This window comes from Astyanax mexicanus, chromosome 9 (genome assembly GCF_023375975.1).
Source record: "Astyanax mexicanus isolate ESR-SI-001 chromosome 9, AstMex3_surface, whole genome shotgun sequence".
Lineage (NCBI taxonomy): Eukaryota > Metazoa > Chordata > Actinopteri > Characiformes > Acestrorhamphidae > Astyanax > Astyanax mexicanus.
This window is the reverse complement of record NC_064416.1, coordinates 13,742,160-13,764,544: the sequence shown is the minus strand read 5'-3', so window position 1 is coordinate 13,764,544 and position 22,385 is coordinate 13,742,160. Positions and strand designations below refer to the sequence as shown.

At 33.9% G+C, this 22,385-nt stretch overlaps 1 protein-coding gene across 1 annotated transcript in view; it reads right to left on the bottom strand.

Annotated features, from left to right (window-relative positions):
• zfhx3a (zinc finger homeobox 3a) overlaps positions 1-6,958 on the bottom strand; it is a 39,123-nt gene extending 32,165 nt beyond the window's left edge. Inside the window, exon 1 of the mRNA XM_049483357.1 lies at positions 6,630-6,958. The gene's annotated coding sequence lies outside the window, so the exon portion shown is untranslated. The remainder of the gene's footprint in view (positions 1-6,629) is intronic.
• Between the last annotated feature and the right edge of the window lie 15,427 nt (positions 6,959-22,385).

Here is a 22,385-nt window from a genome sequence, read left to right as displayed (position 1 = left end):
TTAAGTATTGTAATTATTTTCGCAATAATGTTATTTTTTTTTTTAAACACAGTATTGATTGGTAATGATTAGTTTACATTTAAATATTGGTGTCAGACATGGGTTTATTTTGTGTTGAGTTGAAACCCCGCCCACTAGATAGCAGTGTTGAACTGTCTGTTGACAGTCCCACTGTTCTGATTGGATAAGAAGTAAACTTTTCCTTTACTCAGATTTCACAAATATTATATAAACATTTTTTTTCTAAAATTTGATTTTAACAATCACAATATATCACATTGCTTACATTATTTCAATGGATCATGATATAATGAACTGTAACCTCTGTAATGTGATAGCCTAATTTTTAATATACACATTATTTACAGCATCTTTCACTGACTAATATTCAGGCAGTTTTTCTGTGGATTTTATAATCTTCTTGATCTATATTGACCAGCCCTAGCCAGTTCTACATACTGGGAAAGGCTGGAATTTTAAAACGTAGCTAAGAAACTCAAGGTCAAAAGCATGTTCCAGTACTTTTTATAATTCTAGGCCTGTTTCCATCAACACACACACACACAAATAAACCTAACTAAACTAGTAACATCTATCTCGGTATGTGTTCTGCTATAACAAACATGCAGATGCATTAGGTATTTTAACACATTAAGCACAATTGAAGGAGCCCCTCTTGGACAGTCAGACTGCTAGAGCTTCTGAATCATACAGCCCTTTAAGAAAGACACAAAATAAGCAAATAAAATAATATTACATATCCCTATAATGAATTTAATTACTTCAGATAAATCATTTGTCTCTTTACTTTAGCAGGGCATTATAAATAAAAAGGAAACATAAAATGTAAAATCTACAACCTTTTTAATTACTTTGGCAGTAAAGCAAGAAAAGCAGGCCTGCCTATAAGTGCACTAAATTGCAGTAGAAAAAAGCAGAACTCTAGCAGTCTGACTGTCCAAGAGGGGCTCCTTCAATTGTGCTTAATGTGTTAAAATACCCAATGCATCTGCATGTTTGTTATAGCAGAACACATACCGAGATAGATGTTACTAGTTTAGTTAGGTGTATTTGTGTGTGTGTGTGTGTGTGTTGATGGAAACAGGCCTAGAATTATAAACAGTACTGGAACTGATTGCATTTACAATTAATTGTATTTAAAAATGTGGTTGTTAAGGAATTTTGCTAATACAATTAAAACACACAAACACACAAACACACCAACAACTTAGGACAGCCAATCCACTTTTTAGCATGTGTTTAGAAAGGTGGATTAAGAGGAGATTTAATAACCCAGAGAATTACTGTTAATAGTTGTTATTCCTTAATCTCATCATCTACGTATTCAGATTAAGGTGGGAGCCTTCCTGTAAACAAAAGGAAAAAAATCTCCCAGGACACACACCTGGGAAAATAGCAGTGCTTATTCACCTAGTGGCATGTTTTAAAATCAATTCTACAACATCACACATATTATTTGTTTAGCGCTATTGCTATTTGGTCAGTGCTCTTTACAGCTACGTTTATTTTTAGTCATCTTATACAACAGTAGTAGCTAAACATTATTTTAATCAATAAATATTATGTGTGAATGTTTTTCTTTCAGGCTCCAGTAAGAGACACACCATGTGAATGATAAAGCAGCACACTGCTTGTAAATGTGATCGTGAACAGCTCTGACCCCTCTCTGACTCCAGTCTGCTTCCATTTAAACATTACAGAGGCACGGCGGCTCGTCCTCCAGCACTGCAGCTCAATATTTACTGACCATTCTGTTGAGACTTGAGAGACTCAATCACTGAATCATTCCTGCTGTCTGTCTGTCTTTATTAAACCTGTATGGAGAGTGCACACTAATGTAACACACACACACACACATACACACAGATACTACACACACAAAACGCACTCACACCGAGGACGTAATGGAGAGCAGGGCTTAAGCCGACAAGAGGAGGCCCCATGGACTGTTTCTTTGCTAGTGTGTGTGTGTGTGTGTGTGTGATAAAACACAGAGAGCGAATGAGGGTGAGCGAGAGAGGGAGGGTGGGCAGATGAGAGAGGGAACAAGAGTGTGAGTAAGAGAGATCAGCAAGCGTGCTCAGCTCTACCCAGCTCCAGCCATTGTTATGATAAGCAGAGAGAAAGCTGGTGGACGCATGCGCAGGCAGAACACCACAAACACAATCAGCACTGACCAGGTACACACTCACTGCACTCCGTCCTAAACACAGCTGAGGAGAAAAGCTATTACTAATCATCATTAATGCAGAGAAGGTCTAATTTATTTACATTGCACTTGTCTTTACAGCATAAACATATGAACATGTTTGTGTTTGATGATAATATATTACATACTCCAGCACATTTTACTGTCAATTCCTTTGGCTTTCAACAATTCTAAAAACAACATAATCAAGACAAACCTTTTACAGCAAACCCCTTTTCATTTACATTGTTGTGGCCTCGCCCCTCCCAATCATATCAACATTATTTCTTATTTCATTTTACTTATGATAATGTGTTTTCATTTGTCTCTTGCAATTCTCATTTTTTGGTATTGCATTGTATCAGCAGTCATGTTAAATAACTGTGATTTCAACATTGATTAAAACAATTGTGATTGTTCTTTTTTATAATCACACACGGCATGGAACATTTTTTTTTTCAGATTCATCATAATAACATATATAATATATGTTACAATAATAACACATATTAATGTACAGTATTTTTAAAACAACTATCAATAATGCTACTTGGTACCACAAATGTGGCATACTAGAATACTGAACAATCCTGTCATATTAAAAATTTAAATCCAATGTCTGAACCTCTGCTTAGTAAACTAGTGCTTTCTTTAATTATACATAGAAAAAAATAATAGCTTTTTACATTTTTGTTTAATATATATGTCACAACATTCTAAAAAAGTTGTTCTTTTTATTGCATCAATATTTTTTAATGAATGCAACACAAATATTAGAGCATCACTGGAAAAAAAAAAACCTTTAAACACTTAAGTCCATTGAAAGTTAAGAAAGTATACTGCCTGAACTTCCAGAAAAACAGCCAATGACAAAAAGAGCATAATTAACCAATGTATAAAATGTGTCCCAACATAAAAAAATAATACTGTGACATATTACATGTTGTAAAACTTACAGTATAGTAAGTATTGTGACATTGCATTTATACCGTATTGTCCACTCCTGTCAGAGTACGCTTGGTTGTTGGCAAGGTCTGTTTCTGTGTTAATAAAAATGCACTATTGGTCTATAGAGATAAGCACAGATCTTTATTTTCATCTTTTTCAAATGAGAAAAACGTACATACTTTATGTGCTATTCATTCAAACAGATCCCCTAGAACCCAGCACTAGTCTCAGTATTGATGTGACAAAAACTTAATAACAACAAATAATATCTATAAAGTGCTTTTATTACAACTAGGAATTCTCAGCACTGTGATATTTGGCTGCTGGGTGGCTGCAAATCACAGAACAATGTAGTCTTCCATTCACTGTGCTAAGCTAAACTAAAGGTGCGACATCACTGGTATTACCTTTAAGCTGCAGATAGAAACACAATAAATGCCTATACTTATACCACAAAATAAATAAACACAGTTACACTACACTACACTGTTGTTGACTCACTCTTGCAATTGTAAACACGAGGAAAACACACCTTCATGTGACATAACTGAAGGCAAGGCTGCATTATTTTGACCGTTCAATGGTTCATTTGCATATAACAGCCATCTGCAGTATCAGTATCGCATAAGCCAGTACTATATGAATGATAAACAAATAACCAAATTTTATTTAAGCAAGACAGAAAAAAAGAATGCACTGACTAGAATGTTGCTATACTCGTGTAATAACACGTATACTAAAAATATCTACAACAAATGGAACAGGTCTGGATGGAATAGTCACAATAGAACTGATCAGTACGCCATATTCTATATGTGATATGTGTGTATTATTGATTGTATGGTGGGCTATGAGTCAGAATTGAAGTAGCAATAGACTGTGTATAGACATAAGGTCAAGTCAAGAGTCAGGATGAAGTGCAATCTATCCACAGTATAACAAAACATACTCCTCCAGGGCTGACTTCGGTGTGACATACGATACACAGTCGGTGTTAGCTGGGCCGAGATGTGTGATCATAAATACTAGAAATGTACATCAAGTACATCTGAGTACAGGCAGAAAAATGTATATTACTAATATATACACAGTAATATATGTGTGTATTTATATTGTATATACGGATAAATGTAATATGTATTTATAGGGGCTATAAACACAGAAAAAAAAATGGTACAGTAGTCAAGCATCACCTAAACCTCTTCTGTCATCTTCTATGGTTCATACTTGTCATCCATGAATAATTCAGTTCTGAAATGTTAATAAAATCTGAACATCTCTTTTATTAACCATAGTTTTTTTTTTTTTTTGCTTTGTGACAATACTTATTCACAATGCATTCACAGAGACCAAGACAGATAAAAACATATAAAATTACATTCAAATATGATTGGCCAAATTAATCAATTTTAATCAATGTAATACTTTTTGTTGTAAAGTAAAACAATATATAGCATATCATTAAATTTTTACACTATTGCACTACTATATGAATTGACATTATGATAACTATAAACATTTTAATTTTCTGACCACATTTTCAGTGCAAAATCTAATCTAATTTACACAATTAATCAGCTAGGAAATTTTCTGGCTGGATGATATAGCTAAAAGTGATTTACTTTGATTTTTAAGGGTCTGCAATATTAAGTCACATAGTTTCGGATACCAAACACGCTTGTACTGACTGATTAGCTTTGGGTATGTATGTTTTTGTATACATGAGTGTAAAAATGAGTGTGTGTGTTTGTTGGTACATTTTAAGGTTGGAAGCATTTTATTTCAGGTTGAGATATGAAGGGCCAAATATATGATGTCAATATTTTTGGTGGTGTATTAATGAGTAGGCACACGCACAAACACAGACACACTCACACAAGCATCAACATAAACACAGACACACACACACACACACACACACACACACACACACTAACATAAACACAGAGACACACGCACACACACACACACACACACACACACTCGGAGACAGACATAAACACACAAAACCATCTGATTTCTGTGATCATCCCTTTGGTTTGGTTTAGTTTGGCTTCCCAGCAGACTGGTAGTCCTCCTCCTCCTCCTCCTCCTGTCAGCTTGTATCTTCAGCTTCTCACTCTCCCTCTTTTCACTCTATCTGTCTTTTTCACCATTCTTTCTCTAACACCATGCACTCTGACCTGGGTGTCAGGACTCTCTGACCCTGCATTCCTCCCCCTCCTCTCCCTTCCCCCTCATCCACCATGGACAGACACACTGGTTCTGTATAAGCCTATCTTACACAGGGACCTGCCTGCACACTGAAGTGCTGGCCTTTTTTCCACTTTTACTTGGAATAAAATAGACTAACATAGTCTAAAATATGTCTAACCTCGTGTTGAGAAATACTATTATTTTAGTTATCCTAGCTACATGTGTGAAATGGTCTATCTAAGCTAGTTTTTGACTAGACTACAGACAACATATGTAACCTCATATTAAATACATAAATATCTTAGTTACAACAAAACAAATACGCAACCAGCAGCAATGTAGCTAACGTTACTTTTTAGACGTTTTTTATCGTATTATAACATCATTGAGAGCACATAGCTTTTTTTCTGGAATCGCCTGGAATAGCAAAAACCCTCTTTAAATCAGTGTAACAGCAGTAAGAAGCAAGAAGTTCTCACTATTTTTGTTGACTCGAAGCGCTGGAGACCTGAAGACCAACACACACACACACGCACGCAAACACACCCTTTTTGGACCTTTTTTTCGACACTTGGATCGTATATCTTGCTTTACTTTTATCCTACAGCGTTCAACTGCCTCTGGACACCATTTTCGACCACTCTATGTAACCCTCAAAAACCCAACAACGCCCAAAACAGAGGATGTTAGTTCTCACAAGTTCTCACTTGGATTTTCTCCGTTCCACCTTAAACGATGCGCTTGTTGTAAGCGCGGAGCATGCACAGACTTGTGAAGGCTCCGCGCTAACAACAAGCGCAGCGTTTAAGGTGGAACGGGAAAATATGAAACTTGAGTTTTTCGTGTTTGTTTTCGACAAAGTAAGGAGCAAAAACGGTTGACTGTCTCTGATACACGACTCTGGACTTGTTCTGAACTCTCTTTTTGCTCTGGAGTGAAGGAGGAGCGGCCGAAAAAGGTAAAACTTGTAGCGCTAACTCCAATTTAGCGTTAACTGTTTAGCTACTAACGTTAGCTAACTAGCAATTACTTAACTAGCTGGCGTTAGGTTTAATAGCGGTAACTAAGGTAACTTCTCGTAGCGAAAACACCCATAGTGCCTGTGTGTGTACGAAGCTATTACAGCAGTGTATGTGTGTGTGTGTGTGTGTGTTTTGCGCGAACTCAAACACCAAAACAGACCCAGCAGGAGCTAGGAAAGTAGTCTAAATGAAGTGTAAAAAACCAACAGACAAACAAATGAAGCAAAATTAGCGTTAAGTAGAGTTGAACTCACGTTTGTCCGTCCGCGTTACTCTCGCTTTGTATTCCAGTGGACGGGCGTCGTGGTTACAGATCCCATTCGCCTACTTCCATTTGGTCAGTTAGCTTAGATTAGGTCGTTCTTTGAAGTGTAGAGGTATATCCTTGTCTTTTTTTCAGTCTTTTAAAGCCTTTGGAGGAGTATTTGGTTGTAACGCGGACCGCGGCGTGCCCTGGCTCGGTGCAGGAAGAGGCGAAAGTGGGGTTTGACGACACTGAAGGGGGAGAGAGAAAAAAACTGTTCAGTCTTTATTCCTGCTAATTACTTTTCCTGCAAGAAATGGCTGGAATTAAGGCAGTGCGCATGCGCAGTACTCCACAGTCACGACGGGAAGGGCTAATTAGCTCCTCCTGGATCAATAAGAGTCCAGCACGGGCTGAGGAGGAGGAGGATAGGGGGGTATGAAGGGGGGTAGAGAGAGAGGGGGCAAAAACACGAGGGGGGCAAAAGTGAAGGAATTACCCCAAATTTATTTATATACCCAAAAAAAATAACCATGATGAGTAGCTGAGGTTAAGAGCTGAAAAGATTAGATGGCCATGTTAGTTAGCTAAGCCAGGCTAAATGGAAGTTTATACTACAGTCATTAATGCAGCATTACCAATGTGTTACTATACTATAGCAGCTCGTTTATTATAACTATATCGTTTTATTATAGTAAACATACTGAAAAAAAATACAAATAATAAATACCTAAACAAAACATAACACAGTATAAAAGACACTGGAATAAGACAATAGAATAAGACAGTAGAGAGAGCACTCCTGAACGCAGTGTTTGCGATTCCTAAACATTTATTTGATTATATTTAATTTTAAAAACACGCCTCACTGTCTTACCTAGTAAAATAATACAGTGTAAAACAGTGAGGTGGGATAGATTATAATTTGATGCACTAATAAAAAATAAAATGAGAGAAACAATAGAGGATGTAAATTAATGCAGAGATTAGACTAAACAAATGATCATAATGCATCCATAACGCATAAACACATGTTTTACGTTATATTAGGTTAAATAAACAACAAACAGTGAATCAATAACGCGATCGATTATCGTGTTTTGCTTTGTTGATTTGTTCGAGCGACGGATAAACACGTAGGTTAAAGTAGCGTTAGGGAAATTCTGCATAGCACATAGCAAGAACCGTATTGGACGCATGTTAACGCTTTAGGTTATTGTGTTTTTATTTATTAGATGGTAATGCTAATGATTGTTATAATCATAGTTCAAATTTTTCTTCTTCTTCTTTTTAGCATTAACTAACATAATTATCAGTGTAAAATGTTTAATTAAAGTGTTATTTGCTATCCATTGGAGATGATTATGACAAGGATGATTGCTGATCTAAATATAATTATTGTTTTTTTATAATAATGACATTTATTATTATTATTAGTATTATTATTATTATTATTATTATTATTATTATTATTATTATTATTATTATTATTATTATTATATAAATGTATGTTTTCCAGTGTGGTTCTATGAACATGAAAACGATGATGGCAAAGATTGCAATCATTAAAGTTGATCATACAAATAATGATTATTATGGGTATTGCTAGCATTATTATGATGATTATTATTATTCGTTTTATTGTATTGTATTGTATTTGTTTCTTTTTTCACATAATTTTATTATGAGGATGATGGCAATGAAGAAAATGATGACGATGATGTTTATTTCTAATATTAATATGCTGCATATAATATATATTACATTTTTGTTGTTACTATTTTAGATTAGTAGTAGCAGAAATTGTGCTGTTGTTATTCATTTTCTAATTTGCTTGTAGTTTACAGATCAGTAGTTTGGATGATAGATTCTGATTTAAAAAAGCAAATTAATTCCATTAATTCTATTGAAATGATTTTTTAAAGGTGCAGATGATTAAACACTTCTACTGGTCAAAACAGTTCAGATTTTTATTTCTTCTCGTTTCTGTTTTTCATTCTGCTTTTGTCATGATAATTCTTTTGTGTGTGTGTATGTGTGTGTGTGTGTGTGTGTGTCTTCGTGTCCGTCTTGCAGCCTCATTAAAGTGACAGACTGGACTTTTCCATCGCAAAGTCACCATGAGCTTCTCTTTGATGGAGAAAAGTCGAATTAAACGCGAACAAAAGTCACTTGAGTCTGTTTCATACGGATTAAATTCACTGAATGATCACGCATGTCAACCAAATTCATTCAAAAACATTTGTTCTTATTTCTATACATTCATTTTTGCATAACATTTGATTTCTTGCATTTATTAATATTGATTTTTTTTTCAATTATTGCAGGTATCTGCTTACTTTGACCATCTTGCTTTATTTATATTAGCTTGCACTGCGATTATTACATTTTTACTCAATCGAAAGGTTTAAATGGATTAAAATCATCACTGTTCCTTTTAATCTAACGAAACTGATGCTTATTTATGTTAAAGTAATTATAGTATATAAATATAGTCACTATAAGCTAGGTTCGTATCATTTGGCTACATTTAGCTACTATTTATAATAAAAATATACCACTTTTATGCATATCATTAGGTGAGCTGTTAAAAGTGTCCTTAAAAGGCTCTGGTTACAGATCAACGTATGAAAGCATTTTGTTAGCCAAATTAGGATAATACTAATTTACTGCATTCATTCGTATTATTTGAGTGTGATATAACTACAAATACACATTCCTCACACTATAATATATAGGACTATATAGAATAAACCATGCAGTCTCCTCAGTGAAAACATGGATCTCAATACATTTCAATAAATATTAGTAATAGGTGCACTCAGTGTTATAAAATAAATACATGAAACAAACAAGCAAAATGATCAGGTTATTTGACATTTCAGTATCGCATTGAAATATAATAATATATTTCTATTATATCTATACCTATTATATCAGCAATGTCTCTAATAAAATTAAGATTCTGATTGATGCTTTAATTGATTATCAATATAAAAACACTATTCGTTGTAAAGAAAAATGTCAAACTATCAAAGTGATTATTTAATCGATTTTTTTGAAGCTAAAGGCCTTAATAAGAGTTTATATATATAATCCTGCCTTTTTAAGCATAGCCCCTCTCACCGTAGCGCTGATGCTCTTTTAGCGCCCTCTGCTGTTTATTCAGCGCGGCTTCACAGCTCTCTCCACACCCGTTTTCCAGCTAATCCCGCCTCCCGCTGTTTGATTGGCTGGTACGATCCTGCGTCCTGCAGCATGATTGGTTAACAGCGCGTACTGGCTGTCAGCGGGCCGCTTGTGAATGTGAGTTATTAGCCGGGTTTACTGCATTGTAGGGGTCTGTTAGCGGAAAGCAGGTGGGAAACGAAATAACGCGGTTCTCCTTTCTTTCAGCCGGTGTTATTCGTTCTTTAAGACCCCTGGGATCTTATTCTAACGAGGTAACTCGACATTTAGCATCTCATGAGATTGTAAGGTTTGATGAAACGGTTTTAATTTAGAGTGCGAGGCCATAGAGGTCACTTTAACTATTTCTGCATAGTTGTGTTTTTTTTCTTATGTGCAAATAAAGTCATTAAATAAAACATTTTTATTATGAGAAATTGAATTGAATAATTTGCAGTATAATTTAGGATTTGACATTCATATTACCATATATTCCAAAGGGCCATATATGTACTGTATGTGTGTGTGCGTCTCCTAAAACAGCAACTTTAAAGGAGAGAGATAAAACCTTCTTAACTTACAGTAGAAGTCAACGTAAAAAGAAAAGAATTTAATTTAGAAGAATTTCTATTGGTCCAATCATAAATTTTGACCCAGTGTAACTGACACGTTTGATATGATATATATTCTGAATCAGCTGCTATTTATAGGTATATATTTGAGTAAAATGAACATTGTTTTTTTATTCTATAAACTACAGACAACATTTCTCCCAGATTCCAAATAAAATGTTGTCATTTAGAACATTTATTTGAAAATGAGAAATTACTGAAATAATGCTGAAATTTGCATTATTTGAGGAGCTTTTATACCTCAAATAATGCAGAGAAATCAAGTTTATATCATAAAGTTTCAAGATTTCAGAAATAAATATTTGGTGGAATAACTTTGGATTTTAATCACAGTTTTCATGCATCTTGGCATGTTCTCCTCCACCAGTCTTACACACTGCTTTTGGATAGCTTCATTCATCTCCTGAGGCTAGAATTCAAGCAGTTCAGCTTGGTATGATGGCTTGTGATCATCCACCTTCCTCTTGATTATATTTCAGAGGTTTTCAATTTGGTCAAATCAAAAAAACTCATTTTAAGTACCATTGCAGGAGTAACCAGCTCATACTTACCAAAGATGTTGAGGCCTTGTTTTAAGTCAGGATGTTTATGTATTTTTGTAAGTGATGACAGTAAACCCTTCATTTACTCACTCTAATCCGAGTTCATTAACACTTACTCTGTATAAATGTGGGTTTTAACTCTCTTTATATGTTCATTCTCTTCTTTACTTTTCACAAAGCTCTGCTCATTGTGTGCGTGTGTGTGTGTGAATAAGTGTGTTTGGCCTGATGCCAGCCCCCTGTGTTGCTCTGCCTTAAGGCTGTACTCGGGGTCATTGTTTTTCACTGTGATACAATTATCTCCCTCACAGATTTATCTAATACGAGTTAATTACCCCTACAGGCCACCCTTCCCTCTTTCATTCATTTCCTCCCTCTTTTGTTGGGATTTATTTCATGTTAACATTATAAACACAACAAAGCAAACTCATAAAGATGTTGTGAGCAATCAGTTCAGCTGTAATATTAGCCTATTTTCTACACGTCTCCCTCGGCAGGCGGCCGGGCTGATTTTATTTCATTTTCTTTATTTATTTTTCATCCAGATAGCTTTGAACAAAATGTTTATTGCTCTATATTGCATACAGTATATGGATGAGAAAATACACTGAGATCAATTCCACAGTTCAAGACCCCCAGTCTGTACAAGTCCTGCAGATTCAGTGATGTTTTAGGGTCCTAAAATGCAGCTTTCTACTCTCTTTTCTTGTCTCTTTTTTCTCGTCTTTTTATGTCTTGTCTCATCTTGTTTTTTCTTTCCTCATTTCTTTTCTCTTCTCTTCTCTTCTCTTCTCTTCTTAAAAATCATTCTCTCTTTTCTTCTATTCCTTTATTTTAATTGTCTTTTTCTAAAGCTACAATCTCTAATATAGTCATACTTTGATTCCATGCTTATTTTTATCTCTTCTCTTCTCTTCTCTTCTTTTCTCTTCTTTTCGCCTCTCCTGTTTTTTCTAAATTATTCTCTCTTTTCTTTTATTTTGTTTTTAATTGTCCTCTTCTAAAGCTACAATCTTTAATATAGTCATACTCTGCTTCCCTGCTTCCTTTATCTTCTCTTCTCTTCTTGGTTTTTATTATCTTCTTTCTTTTCTCATGTTGTCTCATTTATTACTTATTCTTTTCTCAATTCTTAATCTATTTTTTACCCTTGTCTCAGCTCTTCTCTTGTTTTTACACGCTGACCCCAGATTACTTTATTCATCTGCATACATATTGACACTCCTCTGTCCATTCTGCTACAGTATCAGTGAAGCACGAGGGATCATTTCCTACAGCAGATCTGATAAACAGATGCACGTAAATGAAAAGAACCGACTGAGCTGAACATCAGTGAGGGAAACAGAGAATAAGGAAGAGGACTGTGGAACCACTGACCATCACGTCCCCTTCAGAGGGTCTGAGATGACCCCTGATGACCTGTAATGTCAACAGCACATTTTGAGCTTTATGCCATTTTCAGTCTGAATACAGGCAGAACAGCTGCACTGAACTTATCAGCTTCTGGTTAAACAGAAAACACACCTTCTAAAGTTCCAGCGTTATCTCTCTAATGAGAATGCTCTGTTCAGTGTGTGTGTGTGGGTGTGTGTGTGTTTTATATGCTGTAATGAAGCTGCATGATGTGTTTTTCGTTCACAAATATTCTATCTCTCTTCTCTTCGCCTCTCTTCTATCCTTTTCCCTTTCCCTCTTTATTCGTTTCTCTTCGTGCCCTGTCTCATCTCTAATTCTCTTCTCTTTTCTTCTTTTTTTCTTTCTCATTTGGTGTAGTCTTCTTCCTTTTTATCTTGTCTCTTCGGTTGTTCTGTTTTTTCCTCTCATTTCTTCTCTTCTTTTTGTTCTCTTATCTTCTCTTATCATCTCTTCTTTTCTCTTCTCTCTGTCTATCTCCTTTTCAAAATTTCTCCTCCTCTCTTCTGCTGTTTTTTCTTTCTGATTTTTAACTGTCTATTTCTAAAAGTACAATCTCTAATATTGTCATACTCTGTTTTCCTGCTTCTTCTCTTCTCTTCTCTTCTCCTCTCTTCTCTTTTGCTGTTTTCTCTTCTTAAAAGTAATTCTCTCTTTCTATTCTGATTTTTAATTGCCTTTTTCTTTAGCTACAGTCTCTAATATAGTCATTCTCTTATTCCCCGCTTATTTCTTATTATTTCTCTTCTCTTCTCTTGTCTTCTCTTCTCTTCTGCTGTTTTCTCTTCTTAAAAGTAATTATCTCTTTCTATTCTGATTTTTAATTGCCTTTTTCTTTAGCTACAGTCTCTAATATAGTCATTCTCTTATTCCCCGCTTATTTCTTATTATTTCTCTTCTCTTCTCTTGTCTTCTCTTCTCTTCTGCTGTTTTCTCCATCTTTGCCTCATCTCATATTTTCTCATTTTCCTCCCCTTAAACAGGTTTCTTATTTTCTGCTCTCTACTATTCTATTCTTAATTTCTTTTTTCTTCTCTTCTTTAAACCATTTCATTTAATACAGTCTATATTAATATCTCTCTCTGTGTTCCTCTGCGTATTCTCGTTATTTGTGCTGGTGTTCTGAAAAGGAGAAATGTAAATATGCTGGTAGGGGAGAATGGTTGGATGTGGATGTTCTGTGTGCTGCTGTGTGACTCTTTATATTCTGTAATAATTGTGTAATTGTGTAATTCGCTCGTTTTTCACTGTTTCTGCATTATGTAAAAATAAAGAATGATTTGCATGGTTGAAGACACTTAAAGTTACTAAATGATTAATGAAGCTAAATACATTGTATAATGTTTCTACGATTAGTACCATTTAAAAATTACCACGTTGTGTGTGTTTGAGGGTGGTTTCAGTTTTAAGGATCTGAAAATAAGGTGTCCCTTCTCATACATTTGGATGCTGGTAAATATGCAGGACGCGCGCGCGACACGAGCCTTTAGCACGCTCCTCCTCCACAGCGGTTCGGTCCTGTGTTTAGTGGGGGTGAGGAGACCATGCAACAAAATTAGATATAAGTGTGTGTGTGTTTAATGGAACTCAATCTAGTTATTATTTTTTTTTAATAATCAGTAATGTAATACATTTATTATAAAGGTATAACAATGTATAGCATGTATAATATAATATAATATAATATAATATAATATAATACAATACAATACAATACAATACAATACAATATAATATTATATAATATAATTTCAAGGGAAGACACTTTTCCCTTTTAAAAAGATTAAACTAATAATAATAATAATAATAATAATAATAATAATAATAATAATAATAATAATAATTATTATTATTATTATTATTATTATTATTATTATTATATAATACGTATACGTATAATTATAATACGTATCATTATTATTATATAGAATCTTAATTATATGATTATATGACCCATTATCCAGTAGGTAATGAAACATTATAAAAATCGTCCATTTTAAAAAAACATTTATGGAATGGACTTAATGGAAAACATACATCTTATGGTTGGAGAGGAAACACAACCCCCAAAACCACACAGACCCCCCACCCCTGCACCCCTACAGAGTGACCCCCTTACAAGAGACCCCTATCCCTATTTTCACACTACTGTGAAAATGAAATAATTTATATATAAAAATTAAATATTTTTTTACATTATTATTATGATTTATTTCTTCTTATTGTTATTTACTACAGCTGTTTTCGTCTATAATTATTGTCGTTTTATTGTTTTAATAATCTGGCAAACATTAAAACAATAAAACGTTTTATAAATGTGAATATTAATATGAATTCAGCTCATCTAAACCTGAGAGAGACTTAATGTTTTAATTACTCTATTAATTATAAATCGTCGTGATTTTGCTCTTAAACCTTGTATCTCCAAAAAGAAAAGAAGCCTTACCTTTTAGTTTAATTTCACAGCTAACAGAATGGTGTTTCTAACGTTGTTAGAAAGTTCCCCTGATGTTTTATATTGGACGTGGGAACGTATTCTCAAATGTTCCCTTAACCTGAACGTGAAGGTTTTTGTAAGGTTGCAGGGTGTATACATCATTTATTTATTTTAAGCATTGCTAATAATGGTCAGTTTATTATTTGACTCGATATAAAAAATAGAAATGGTATATATGGTAAATAAAAAAGCGGTGAAAGTGGAGATACAGGGTTTTTGGGCTACATTTACATTTTGTCTCGGTGATCTGACAGCACATGGAAATCTGTCATGAAACAAATATGGAAGTGAACAGCGTGCGCGTGAGCGTGTGTGTGTGTGTGTGTGTGTGTGTGGAGCTGTGGGGCAGCTGCGGGCCAAAACACAAAAGGCCAAGTTCACGGCCTTCAGCACAACAATGGCCCTGATTACCCACCAGACCCCTCTGCCTGTCTAACACACACACACACACACACACACACCTCTATCCCTCACACACACAAAGGGCATGACACCAGAAAACTAGTAAATGAGTGATGGTTATGCATGAATACTAGAAGCACATCTACTACCATAATGTTATTATTCTAATGCAGCTGTTAATATAATCCATATGCAGGAGTCATTTAGACTCCCGAAGCCTAACATATACACATGAAAGATGATTTAAAAATGTGTATGTATTTATATATGTATAAATTATAATTGTTATATTTACATAATTATTAAACATAATAAATTAGTCATATGAGACATAGGTATATGTTTAAGTAAAATGAACATTTTGTTCCATAAACTACGGACAACATTTTTCCCAAATTCCACATAAAGATGTAGTCATTTAGAGAAGTTTTTGCAGAACAAAAAATACGCAGAGCTTTCAGACCTCAAATAATGCAAAAAAAAAAAAAAAAAAGTTCATATTCATAAAGTTAAGAGTTCAGAAATCAATATTTGGAATAACCCTTTTTTATTTACAGTTTTCATGCATCTTGGCATTTTCTCTTCCACCAGTCTTGCACAATGCTTTTGGATAACTTTATGCCACTCCTGGTGCACAAATTCAAGTAGCTTGGTTTGATGGTTTGTGATCATTTATTTTCCTTTTGATTATATTCCAAATGTTTCAATTTGAAAAAATAAAAAAAAAAACTCGTCATTTTAAAGTGGTCTCTTATTTTATATAGTACAGGTAAGTTGAAAATATTGTGGTAAAGTATAAATATAGAGACATTAAACACAAATCACTACACTATACATTACAGTAAACAAAACATACACATCACTGCACATTACTGTTCAAACTGTACAATTTAATATTACACATAAACTATGAAATATACTGATGTTTCTGTTACTGTATCTATATATGGACACTAAGGAGATCTGAATTCCAAATGTATGGAAATGTGAATGGAAATAATACTAATTATATGAATAATATGTGAATTATATTAATAATACTATTTTTTAAACCTCGAAACACTAACATTAATTTAAAAATACCACATAAACATAGATGGACATAAAGCTGCGGTTTATTCGGGAGGAGGAATTCTGAACAATAGGCGCCACCTGCTGGAAACCAATAGAACAACAATGCAGCTAAAACTGTTTACTGAATATATTTTAATAAGCTATTTTTTTACTAGCCAGTCTTTTCCAAACAATGAAATAAGCAGATTTTAGAATACAATACTTGGTGTATAAATGTAATTCCATTTTTATATTGTGTAACAAAAATCCTATGGTGTAATTAATTCAATTGTTATTACAGCATGCAAAAATTAAAAATAAGAAAATCAAGAATAGGTAGATTTTTTTCATATTTCCAGAAATTAAAACATGGCAAAATTAATAAAAAAAGGTTTTATACCCAGTTTTCTATTATCTAATTTAACCCCAAATGTTGAGAAAATTGAATAGATAAACATTACACTGACCTGCTTACAAGGTCTGCCTATTTACCCTAAGTCAAAGACCCGATTACCTCAAAAGCAAAGATGCAGTGACTGGTATATTTTAGTTTTTAGGCACTAATATAATTAATATAATTAAGTGATCTAGAATCCAAATAAGTCTGACTACCTCTAACCATTCAACTAATCGTAATTCCAGTTATAATGTGATCTAAAGCTCCGGATGGATCCAGTACAGTTTCACTGTAGGTGTAATCATAATATACAGAAATTCAATATGATTTTTGTGTGATTTAACATCATAGAAATATGGCTATTACAGCTCTGGAAAAAATTAAGAGACCACTTAAAAATGATCTTTTTTTGTTTTACTATTTATAGGTATATGTTTGAGTACAATAAACACTATTGATTTATTCCATAAACTACTGACAACATTTGTCCCAAATTCCAAATAAAAATATTTACCTCTTCAATGAAGAGTAATCAAGAGGAAGACAGATGGTCACAAGCCATCAAACAAATCTGAATTTCAAAGATGGGCACCCAAAAGCAGTGTGTAAGACTGCTTTTGGCAGACAAATATTTATTCTGACAACCATCAAGAATAAAACAACACTGTTAATTTTACTCAAACATCATCTATAAATAGTAAAATCAGAGAAACTGATCATTTTAAAGTGATTTCAGAGCTGTATATAGTTCACAGTGATTCTACCCAGATATACTCTATGTCTTTTACTTATTGTGTCCGTACTTTGATATTGTCATGGTTTTACTATGTTTTTTATGGAAGTCATTGTTCTGGGCTGATATATCTTTGTTAATACTATGGAATCACCATATTTTATAACAGGGGTGGGAATCACAGGGCGTCTCATGCTATGATATGGTCAAGATATGTTGACCAGGATAATGATGTTTATTACAAGACTATTCTCTATGATACTTCACAGTGTCTGTGTTACTAAAGAGGATCAAATACTCTTAAATAAGCAAATATCACGAATTGTGGATTTATTGGTGTCAGTTTTACAGAATTTAACAACCAATATTCTTCACCACTGGCTTACCCTGTTCATTAGATTAGCTCCACCATGTGGAGTAATGAAGCAACAACTTGGGGGGTGAGTCTTAGGGAGCCTATGTTTTAATATGATACAATATATTGCAAAATTGATATTTTGTCCCACTCCTAGTATATAATAGTGGTTTATGGTAAAACATTAGTCTACCATAATCTTCTGTGATACATAATAATAATAACTAGTGTGATATTCCTATACCTGCTCATCATTACTTGATTTTTTTATTCACTTTTAATTATACACATTACATATTACTTACTATACCATTGATGTTTTAATAATGATGATATTATCTGTATAATTGCAATGTTTCTGAATTTGAATGGTAAAGTTGCTTTACAGAATTCCACTTTATCCAGATTATATATAAAAATGAGTTTTTATATACTGCCTAGTATATTACTTACTTACATAATGTATTAATACAGTGCTGCCTGTAATTGAAGTGAGTGAAGTGGTAGTAGTGAATATAGTAACTCTGTATTGTAGAGCTTGTTGTTGATAAAGGTGTGTAAAGTAATTTCTTGTTCATGTGGTTCTTTATCAGATTATTGTTGAATAATGATTTCTGATGCAGTGCGTCTAAGGGACTGGAGATCACTGTTTTTTTTTTAGTTTAGGCTTGTACTTTTGTCCTTGAATAATTTAATGATGTTATGCATTGTACAAGGAGAAAAAAATAAATCTCTTCCACTCCTTATTTGAAAAGCATTGAAGAACATAATTTTCTTATGCATTTGTTACAAACTGAAGATCCTCTACCAATCATTGCTTATCAAAGACTCAAGTAAACTGAAGATTTACACTGCATATTTTTTTCATTTGCATTTTTATACTGTTCAGCTTTTTTTGATTTAAGGTTGTATATTGCTGTTGCCGAAAACTACTGCTCTAGAAATGTTTTTTTTTAAGTATTATTATTAATAAAAGCAATGGTTCAATGTTAATGTGTGGTCAGTATTAACATATGGGTTAATAACTATTTATGTAACCACCCAGATTCATTTTCCATCCAGTAATCATTATGTGGTGTACAACAATATATCAAATGATTACATGGTACAATTTATTTAACAGTATGAATGAATGAATGTGGAATCACCACTTGGCACAGGACAGGGCACGGTTGCTCTTTGTTGTGTGCTGTAACTTAACCATTTCTTAACTATTTGGTTACTAAAGTATTGACAACCTAATTAATAACCATTAATAATACCTTTTTAAAAAGAGATGCAAATATGTACATATAGTATGAAACAGGTTTCCACTATATACAGAAACATTTCTGTCCAAAAACAGCTCGTCTACCACTGATCTTTAATCTGCCTTTAAGGACCTTCTAGAAAATATTTTTTTCTTAGAGGAAAATGTTTTTTGGAGGTTCCCTAAAAAACTTTAAAAGTTCAGCTACAGTTTCAAACTGAAGAATCCATGGTAACCAAGGGTGCTTTGAAATACTTCTAACATCATTTCCATCTTCCCTTCCTTTTCTCCTCTATCCCACTATTTCACTTTGGCCTCCTTTAGGCCCTGACTTAAATGTTTTTAACTTGAACTTCTATGTCTTCTATTACTAAATAAACAAGTTCATTAAGGCGTAGCCACGACTTATTAAGGAGTGGGAACGATTCAATTAAATCTAGCCGGAGAATAATAAAGCTTGCTTTTCTGTAAATTAATGCTCATGAAGAAACTGAATATTACATCAAAGCTCCAAACCAAGGATAATCTTTAATGAGAAAATGGAGAGTGAACTGGTTTCTTTTTATTGTTGATCTTGGAATGAATTAAGGTGATATTTTGGAGTCTGTTGCAGTGAGACAGGGTATAATTCTAAGTAAAAGACACTTAATTCTCATACTACCAGCTGATTGGCTCAGACGCAGACAGTATGCAGACCTGTTTACCTTCCTCAGGCAGTCATATTGTTCACAAACCCTGAGAGCTACTTGATTTGTTAGCTGGGAAACATAAGGAAATTGTGGCCAACTTAATGGCTGATTTACATGTTCCCACACCTTAACAAGTCATGGACATGTTTTTTTTTTTTTTACATAATGTCACCTTAGGGACATCTCTGTAGCTTGGACAAAAGGGTCTGCCCACTGGTGTTCAGATTAGGCCCATTCCCCTTAACATTTTAGTGCTTTTCCTGCTTTATCACAGCCACTTTAATTCAGTAATGTGTGTTTAATGAGATAATCAGTTGAAACAGGTGTTTTGTGAGTAGTGAGCTAGAACTAGGATTAGAAATTTTCAACTTGAAACATGGCATTCATATTGGCTACAATTACAATTAGCTAAAAAGCTGCTACATCACATAACTCAGTCTAAATTAATATTTGAATTACCATCTAGACCTTTCAGAAAACCACAAGAGACAGACAATGAGTAGGAAAATCTGCATATAGTCTTATTAAACAGATAAATCATAATCTGTACAGACATTAAAAAAAAAAACATGTGGGGCAACAGATGTATAAAGCTTTGTTCTGTATCAGAGACTTGAGGGAACAATAGCACAAAGAAAGTTTTACATCAGTGCTCCTCAGTGTGTTGTTCTCCTCTTTCTTATTCTTCTTCTCCTGCTGCTGCCCTCAGGTCCCTCTCAGGTCTTGCTTGTAATGAGCATCCATTGCTATTCCTGTGTTTAAAAGTTACAATCCAATCCAAGTCTTGAAGGCCCAAAAAAATAGAAGTAAGTGGTGCTCAGCACATGGTGTTGTTTTTACCTAAAAAAAAAACCCCATCAACATTCCTTTAGGGGTTCCGTGCTTTTAGAAAGCCCAGCAGTAATTTCCCAGCTCCAGAGCACTCCATTCACCTCACCAGAGGGAAACACAAAGTTATTGATTTATATTTGTAACAAGATATAAATGAAGATCCAACCTGCTCTAAAAAAAACAAATAAGGTCTTTTACAATCTTTACCTATACAACATTATCACAGGTCATACATCAGATCATCTTCAGTACATTTCACAACCATCAACCATCAGAACAGCTATTACCGGACTAAGGAGACAAAGTCTGTTAATCCCAACAAAGGCAATGAATTTGCTTGTGGTTTTGGGTTTTATAAGGTCAAAAAATAAAACCTTTAAGACCTTTCAAAATAATAATAAAAAAAATAATGAGCTAAACCCATCTAGACAGGCTGGTGAAGGAAAGTACAGAAGATAACAGTTCTTAACCCTCAAAAGTAGCTGCTATTAACTGTTCTTTATAAAAGCTGTTTTTTTTGTTAGAAAAACAAAGAATGCAAAACCCAAATATACAATCATAACCACTATCTATTGACAATTTAGAAAGGAGAATAGTATCTGCAATACTATTCATGACATTTATATCTACAATATAGAGGCATATATAGATATTTTTATAATCAAAGCTGACAACAGGAAAAATGGGACAATATCTGTAGCTTGCAATCTAGCTCTAATATTTACAGAATACCATCGGTATTGATGTTCTTCAAAAATACCTGTTGAATAGAGGTCATGGCAAAAGATATTTAAAAGTATATTAAATACAAATGCATCCCAAATATGCTATATCCCAGCAGAAAACAACACAAAAAACAGCACTGAGAGCCAGTACAAAAGTGAGCTGTTACTCAGCAGTGCCTCTCGACCCTGCCTTGCACATTTTAGAGGATTCTCTGCTCTATAATGTAAAGATTTCTCTGACCTGGTTTGGACCCCTTTTGACAGCATTGCAATGTGTGTGTTAAAACCAGGGAAACCACCAAAATGTGCAGGGATAGAAAAAGAACACTGCTATTCAGGTGTGTTAATATTATTTACATTTATTTCTGTATTTGACAGGGGTGACGTGCATTATCAAAATAAAAAATGACTGTAAAATGTGTAATGTTATCTGTAAAGTTTGTAATCATAATCCATATTCTCTGGCCTGTTGGGCTGTAACAATTAGTCGACATAATTGACAATGTCAGCCATTTAAAATGTATCTCTGTCTGTGTCTCCAAAAGAGCCCAAACGCAACATATTAGACATCTTTAAACATTTTATGGGCAAGTCCCACATTCAGCTGTTTCTGTCATTTTGTAGCAATAGAGGAAGCTAGGAACATGAGCTGTACCCACAGGAAGTAAAGATGGGAATGGCATGGCAAAATAGTTGATGACTAGTCAACTAATCAAACAATTGACAGATTAGTCAATTATTAGTACCAAAATAATGATTATTATATTATTAAATAACTCTATTTTTCTCAGAAATCATTCCTACTAACCAGTTCTTAAAACAAAAACCTAAAATGGGAAAAATGGGTGTGTTGGGAACAAAGAAAGCACTAAAATGGTGTGGGCAGTGGGTTGCGAAGACCAGGGTAGAGAAACACTGCTATTGATTTGGAGAGTCTCAGAGGATATAAAGAAGGCCCGTCATTTAGTTTATTAATTTTTCATACAGTTTAGTACATTTGGAAAATTTCGAAGGGAAATGTTTTACCAATTTTACAAAATGTCAAGATATAAACAAAATCAGACTCTTATCATCAGTAAC